The 8,747-nt window shown below is 41.9% G+C and overlaps 1 long non-coding RNA gene across 1 annotated transcript in view; it reads right to left on the reverse strand.

The window, feature by feature from the left end:
• LOC134019348 (uncharacterized) overlaps positions 1 to 4,085 on the reverse strand; it is a 52,486-nt gene extending 48,401 nt beyond the window's left edge. Inside the window, exon 1 of the long non-coding RNA XR_009930008.1 lies at positions 3,954 to 4,085. This is a non-coding gene — a long non-coding RNA (uncharacterized LOC134019348). The remainder of the gene's footprint in view (positions 1 to 3,953) is intronic.
• Positions 4,086 to 8,747: the final 4,662 nt, after the last annotated feature.

An 8,747-nucleotide genomic window follows, 5' to 3' on the forward strand; every position in this document is an offset into this window, starting at 1 on the left:
TCCTGCATAACTTTACTTCTCTCACCTGCATTTTCCCTTTGAATCAAAGTGAGAAGTGCACAAGTGTATTGGGCGGGGGAGGTGTGTGTGTGGGGGGGGGGGGGGGGGGGTTAGAGGACACAAACCCAGCCCCCTCTACTGATCTCTGGCTTTGAATGGTCTCCAGAGCAGGTGTGAGACAGGGAGGTAGAGCCCTGGGGTTGTACTAACCACAGATCCAGATCAATTAACCAACCTAATAGGTCTCCTCTCTTGGAGTCATAAACCCTCTCTCATCTGTCACTCCATATCCGTCATCTTTACAGCCCCCACGGCTACATCTATCTACCTCCCTCCATCTTTCCCACCCTCCTTTCCTTCTCCTTTCCTCACCCTCCCCTTCACACCAGGTTTATACCCCCAGCATGGTAAACGGTAATCAATGTCTCACGACGGTGGACTGCTTCCTCTAAACCATTTATCAGAGAGTCGGTGGTGGTGGACGAGTGGGAGCTAGCCTGGAGTCTGGCCTCACGCTGGGGCTAGCGCCGGAGCTGCAAGCATCCAGGAATGTTGCGGTACATAAATCACAATAAATCCATAACGGATTGGATCTGGGATCTGGGTTACTGCTACATGGCCCTTGAAATGTGCATACTGGTTAGAGGAAGACTTCAGGCGACTGGAGGAGAAATGCAGAGACCCAGGTGTAATGGACATTAATTTGTACTGGCAGATGTGTGATATTACCATGGAACTGATAATGACATCACCAGATATATCATCTACTGTAGTAAATCAATCATATATAGTATATATATCCCTTGTGCTGCCTTCAGGTCACCTGACCCAAAGGTTCACAACAATCCATCGTTGTGTTTACCCAATTTTACCCAATACAAAAACAAATAAATATCATTTTCTTTTAACCTTCGCAATGTGGGGGGTCTGAGACAGCCCGACGGTTAAAAGAAAATTCCTCAGTTTGTTTTTGTATGCGGTAAAGTTGTCGCAATACAACGGTGGGTCACAATGACTGATGGGTCAGAATGACCCGAAGATAACACAAGGGATATACATATATATGATTATATATTTTTTAAGCTACAGTGTATGTGCACCATGATCACTTGTGGTATTATTCCTTTGCTAAATGATCTTATTCTCACTTCTGGCTAATACATGTGTTTTGAATACCAACTGTTAAGAGAAGCATCCACACCAAAAAGCAGTTAATGGGATATCTGCAGCCTTCCATCCAATTAGTCACTTTGAAAAACATGTTTAGCTGGTATTAAACTACTGTGTTGTAGATATGTTTGCCTACGTAGATTGAGAAACATTATGAGCTTCACAACCATTTGATATCTCCCATAACTTCAACCAAATATTTCTAATGTATGCTATAATAAAATGGTAATATACTGTTTTTTTACCACTTACAGGTTTAAGTATTTAACCTGTAATTCAATGTGCGGCTACATAACAGTTACCAACAGTGCTCTAAAACTACCAACTCCTTCCTAAATTGTAACCAGCTAAATGAATTCTGTAGCAGGGTCGATGGGGGTCAAGGCCATTCCCCGGGGCAATGCGACGTTTGCTGATTCCTGTTGCGGATCAGCATTTAATTGGAAAATTAAACCCATTGATTGGATAGTGAGACAGAGGCTTCTGACTTGGCTTCCCAATGACCAATTAAGTGCTGGATAAATGGAATACAAGGAAGACCTAGCATCCCCAACACACATTCCCACAACCTCAACCCTCCCCCCAAAACACTTAAGGAGTGAACTTGGAAACTTCTCACCTCTATCAAGGACAAACGGTAATATCCTGACTTAAAGCGAAAACACTCACAAATCGGACTGATATGAACTAAGCACGAGTCCCCCCTGTTGGGAATAGGCTGTATTTAATTCTGATGGTCCAGGGGCAGAGGGGTCCTGCGCACCACCAACAGAAGCTGAGAAAAATGTGCTTGGGCTGATCAGAGGTCAGGGAAAATAAAACACTACGTCTTGCTAGTGTGGCTCCCATTGAGAACAGCTCACTAGTGAGCTGATTGGACATTCATCTGATCACAGCAATACGAGAGCGATGTCAAGGAGAACAGGAAAGAGAGCTGGAGAACAATAACTGGCAAGAACACACAATGCATTCCACAAGACAAACATGACGGAACATTTAATCAAACTTTCTTTGAATGGATCAACAGCCTGAAACAGCAGCATAGAGACACTAAAATAGGAATTAAAATTCTGAATTAAAATGATGAGTTATGTGAAAACCCACGTGAAATAAGTGCTCTTGGTAAAGCCTAAGGTATTGTGGACCTGAATCTGAGATTTAGTGCAAAGACGTGGCACTTAACAGACAAACCATGTTAGTATTGCATAAATCACAGTACTGTATAAAGGCAGACAAAAGGCAAGGAAACAAATTAAACTGTTAGTCGATGCACGTGCAGTGTGAAAGGAATGAAGAGTGATAAGCCTGCATGGGGTACAGCATCCTAACGTATCTACACACTACCTGCACCTCAAACTACACAAACTAAATACTTTAGTACAAATACATTACAAAGTTGAATATGAGGTTGGAGATAACAACATTTTATTTCAATTTAGTACATTTTGGGGGGGTTATATTTATATTTATTTATTTATTATTTCAATTGCACAGAAACTGAAATGTTCCCTGCAGTTCCACATTAAAGGTGATTGTAGACTAGACTATGTCTCTGCACATATAAAACATTTAGTCTAATATTTGAATAACAAAATAACATAATAGTAATATAAAACAGAAACCAAATTAAAATAAATAACCATATTAAAATTTAAGAGGGCGTTCAATAATACATCTATTATTAAGAAGGACATTTTACATTAATTCATTTTTGTAAAACTATGAGATGAAAAAGAAAAAAAATTAATCCTCACAAGGAATGTTGTTTGTTTTACAACTAATGAGATTGATTTAGCTTCCAGGCTGTATGCTGCCTGTTTACTTGTTAGCCTACGGTGCCCTACTTGGAAACTCATGTAGCTTATATACAGTCATGCAATGGCATGATATCGTGAACAAATTGAAGTTCCATGCTGATATGCCGGCAAGGCGCATCATGTGTTTTTCATGTGTTACAACATAATGAAACATTATAGGCTATTGTAAACACGATTATACAATAAGTATATCCTTTATTGCTTAGAAGTACTGCTTTGATTATCTTACAGACACTTCATAAATATATTCTTAGCATCCTAAAACGTAACGCTCCATGTGCATCCTATTTCATAGATATTTCTCTAAATGCTCATGGCTTGAGAGCATCGTCGTATTGAAAACACTATTGATGGAGAGAACATTTTTCCGAATGAAGCCTTGAAACTTTTGATGTTTTAGAGTGAATGTACCGGTATCTCAGGATGTTAGAGTAGCCTAAATCTTGAAATTTGGCCTATCTTCAAAAACATTATTGGTAGGCTATGTATTTGCCTTTTATGCAAGTTTTCCCTAATTAATTTCACGATTATCAAAATCACCCATGCCGAGAAAAGCCTTTTGTTCACAAACAGTTCTTAGGCAAAATAATGCCAAGAACATTCTTTCAGACTGCAAGCAACTTCACCGTGACATTCGGAATCGGACACAATATTATTGCATACAGCCCACACCAAATGCCCCCAAAAGATAATAGGTATAAGCTCCAGTCTCGCGGATGGCAACAAGTCCGTTGCTGCATCTAATTGCATCGTTAATTGTGCATAGATAATGAGAGTGTTTTTTTTTGGGGGGGGGACGAGTTTGAACCTCCTCACAAAGCTACACATTTCTGGCTCGATATTAATTTTCCTATTTGTCCTTTGATCAGATAGAAATGGTAGTGCCGACATAGTGAAGTTGTTTTTTATATGGATTTCCGAACCAAATGTCACACCAAATTTTATTAAGGAATATTTAAAACCTACCTTCTACTCGATGTGGTATGAATGAAGACAGTCAAGTTGAAGTGGGCAGTCCTGACTATCCGACTCGTGTTTCTCCAAAGGTATGAATCCCTTTATGAGCAGCGGTAGCGGCGCCAACGCACTCCTTCTGTCACCACGCCGGGTTTGGACTCCTCTTTAGGAACACACAGGGACACTGCGCGGTCTGGAAAGCCCCTGGTGGTGATGAACGGAACCTACAATTGAAAGTGAGCGAAAGTGAGGGAGAAAAAGAGAAAGCGTGAGAGGGCGAGGAGGTGGGACACTCCAAGCATAACTGCATCATACATAAATCATGGATTTGTCTCAAATATATAGGAAAGATGTGAGGAGAAACATAACACTGAGCATATAGTAGGTACAGCCGACAGTTTCACTATTACTCTTTCAAAAGTACAAGGAGTGAAATATCATGTTGGAAGCAGGGGGGTGGGGGTCTGGGGGGTCGTCTGTAGTACAATTTAAACAAGAGTCAATGAGACATGTTGCTGTGTGCTTACATTTACTATCTACTTGGTAGATGTAGAGGATGGTTGGATGTGAGACCAAAATGTAAGAGACAAAGAGTAGGAAGTTAAAAGGTTTTGTTTAGTCTAGTCATCCCAGGTTTAGTACTTGAGTGACAGGATGTGGATCAGCAGTTCTTTCAGTCAAAACCTGTGGGCCAAAGCCTAGTGTACAGTATTCCATACACATAATCAAACATGTACTGGTGTTTTTCTTAGCGTGACCTCACTTAATGCACATGGGCCAGATTATGGTCACCTTTTGTGGCTCTGGTTAAGGTAATCATGAACACCACATTGCATAGGAAGAAGCATTTAGAGCAATAGTGATAATCACAAGGAATTGCACTAATACTCACGTTAGATTGAAAACACAATGGGGCACAGTCCAAAGTGGAATATAATTAGGTGATTTTCTATGTAACACGCAAGTCATTATGGATTCCTTTCAGCGGATCTCTCGATTTTCTGTGATTCTCCGTTCAAAGAAAGTGCTGACAGACAGCCTTGCACTCTCCTCTTTGGAGTTACTTCTCTGCCTAATGTTCTCTGCCTTGGTCTTTATTGTATCGCATGCCTGTGTTGTGCTGACTAAGGCTCTGGCTATTGAATATTACATGTTTCTCAGTGAGGTGTTGAAACAGTGGCTGTGCCAATCACTCAAGTCAGTAATAGGAAACTGGTACTATAGTTCCAGCATCAATTTCCTGACTACCGTAGGATACAAACAAGAGAAGATCGATGCTTGGTGGGGAAGCAAGGGCACCGGGTAAAAGGTCTCCAGCAGGCCACTGGATCCACTGTTGTCTGCGTTCTGTGAAAAGAGAGTAACCATCTTGCCAAAGAAGAACTTGGAAGGATTTTATTAAACAGGAGAAAGAGCCAAATGGAGGGAAGTAGTCTGCCTGGTAGTCTGGATTTAACACTGTGACATGCAGTATTTCTCATATAATCCTGGATTAACACTATAAAATCTGTCTATAGAGGAAGAACAAGCTGCACCTAAACACTGATTTGGAATGTGTATTTTACCCCTCAATGGTAAATAAGGGACAGAGATTCAGCAAAGAAAGCCGATCTATGTTTAGTACCACGGAGAGTGACCACTCAAACTGAAAGCTTTTCCTAACCAGAGGTTGAGATTTAGATAGTGAAAGTAGTTTTCCTCAATTCAGCACCGTGGACAGTTCCACATCCCCAGGGCCTCTGCCACACTGCAGAACTAGAGACTCAGCCCAGTCGCCTCCCTAAAACACTTCACAAACTTGAGATATATTACGTTTCGAATGAGGATACAAAAGCACACTTCCTTTACTAGCATGATTATTTAGGCTTATTTCGCCTATATAACGCCAGTGAAACATTATCTGTTTACACAGTCAAACAGACCTGCTCTTGTGAGGACATCGTTTGAGGACCACAGACCACCTTAAAAGGCCCCACACAGTCAGCCCAGCTATCAGGATACAGACACATATAAATCAGAAGCATGAGCCCCTTTCTATCTCTGTGTTCATCACTGTGCTCATCTTCTGTGTTCGTCTTCGGTGGGGGTAGAGGATGTCAGATGCCCCTCTATCACTGAGACAGGCCATCCCTGCTAGCTGCAGCTGCTGTGAAGAAGCACCTCAGTGATAATCGCGTCTGATGGGATCTTATCAGAGCCCATGGAACCGGGGTGCAGCCTGCAAGCGCTTTCTGAAGAACCTCCGTCACCACTGTCATCTTTCAGCCCTAAACACTGCCACATGCTCTTGGTCATTCCCAGGGCAGAACAGCCGGGGACATACAAATACTGCTTGAAATGGTTGATATTTCTGGGAGAAGTGAAGGAGCACGTTGTGAGACTGAACTGTGAAATTACGGATGTTATTATTTTTTCATCTTTAATATGGTTTTGACTTCCATTTGGGGAAAGCAAAGCAGTAAGTCTGACTCATTTCAGAACAGTCCAGGAAGCTAAATATAGTGCTGCTTATTTACCACATTCATCTTTCTTTACTCCCTTTGCAGACATTATATAGGGGAGAGAAATCCAGTTATTTTTGAAAAGAGAGTTTCTTTAGTCACATAATATTACCAGGACATTGCATTATACAAGTTTGCTCAGGAACAGAGAGGCAATTTATTTCATATTGGTCTATCGCCTGCAAAATATATAGAAAAGGCAAAATGGAAGCATTTTGTACTCATAACCGTTCTGCAAAGCATACTTTCAGATGAAACAACACCAGTGTTTCCTTTATTTAGTGTTTACGTAAAAACTCGTAATTTTTGTTTTGTTTTCTTGAATTTTATGAGTAGATGTGCATGTAGAAATCACAGTTTCATATTGTTCTCGATAAAACAGCTCAATCGCTCACTGAAACGGACACATTCCAATGAAATGATTATGTCAACGTTTGTGATTGACAGGTTTATCACTGACGGATCCCAGAGATGGCACTGAAACATGCTGAATGTTTGAATGTTGAGGAGAAAAGCTTATGTTCTACATACACACACACACGGTGGAATATGTGTCTGAATGAGCACCAGAGTGTTATCAGTAGTTAAGGAAATGGGTTTGCGGCTATTGAGAGAAAAACAAAGCAGAGGCAATCAATGCAAGGCTTTGCAACTTTGAATAAAAGGGATATTGAACGTGTTTCATGTGAGGGAAAAGTCCCATCCACTGTGCCATTGATGCTAATGCTGCAATTATTACAGCATTCAGTGAAGTTGCCTTTCCATGGCAACTGCCTGGTTTAGCTAAACACAATTATTCACAGTTATACAGTAAAAAACAGTGCCCCAAGAAACTCATCACTTAACAAACAGCATACTAGCTATAAGTATGTGGCTTTCATGTGGTGAATAAGGAAATCGCAATGAAACTTTTATATTAATACACATTCATTGTGGAGATGTCTAAACAATGCAATGGCATTGAGGGCATGAAAACAGACACACACACACACAAACACACACACACTGTTGGGTGGAAATAATCCCTGGGAATTCTACAAAGCCTGTACTGATCTTCCTAGCGAGGCCTGCCCTCAGGGCTTCAGGCTCCAATCCCCAGACTGGCTGTGTGTTCATCTGGAAGGTGTGCTGGCTTTGCTCATCTGACATCTGGTCCATACCAGCCTCTCCAACCAGCACACACATGAATTTATGTACACAAACACAACAGAAAATCACACAAAACAGATGCCTATTCTCTTTTAAGGCTGGAATGTAGACACTTACCAATGGTCCCTAACACACATAGACACACACACAAATAACAACTGTCCAGTAACCGCCCCCACACACACACACACACACACACACACACACACACACACACACACACCCCACCTCCCTCCCTCCACCCCAAGCCCCGAGAGTAATCCACACTTGAAAGTAGACCTTTAGAGGATGGAGAGAGGGCCGGGAGGTAATCTGGAGCCCTGAGAGTCAAACATGGCCCGAAGGATACTTCAAGGATGCTCCGAATACAGTGAGTAGAGATTAGTCTAAGAGAGAACTGTGGCTCTGAAACAGCGAGCATAGGGAAGGAGCAGTCTCAAGAATTTGTACTGACTGAATGATGGTCAAAAAATATAACATGTATTTTACTTATAGATTACATAGAGTATATATATATATACTCTATACATGATATCACGTGAGGGAGCTTTTCCTTCTAAATGCAAATTGTCGTGCCCAATTGTACTCACTTCAGCATCTTTCATTTTCTCTCCGAGATAATGCATGACAGTGCAAGGGCTCGGCTATTTAAGGTGACACTCTGGCACGCAATGCGCCCTCTATCAAGCACACACGCAGATACACATACACACAGGAAGAGACGGACAATCGGAACACACGCACAGAAAACACAAAACTAACAAGACGTGCCCCACAATGTGCCTGAGGACCATCCACCAGAGCAGCTAACAGGGGGAGACAAACTGCCCTCTGCTCATTTATCAAAGCTAATAGGTCATAGTTTACACCCTGACACTGAACATACATCATCGAGTCTGACTCAGAGATGGGAAAGCGGTGGAAGAGGCGTGATGACCGGAGCCTCATCCAGATTATGTGATGTCAGCTGCTTTCTACGGAAACCGGCGCACTCCGCATTCAATCGCCACGGAAACCAACACTCGCATTCAATCACCGCGAAACTCACCCCAAGGTTCTCAATGAGTGTGACCAGACCCCAGAGGTGTAGAACCAGACCTGTGAGTACAGTTCCCTTCCACCGACGCTGTAGTAATGGAACTGTAGAATGCTA

Source organism: Osmerus eperlanus, chromosome 1 (genome assembly GCF_963692335.1).
Source record: "Osmerus eperlanus chromosome 1, fOsmEpe2.1, whole genome shotgun sequence".
Taxonomy (NCBI): Eukaryota; Metazoa; Chordata; class Actinopteri; order Osmeriformes; family Osmeridae; genus Osmerus; species Osmerus eperlanus.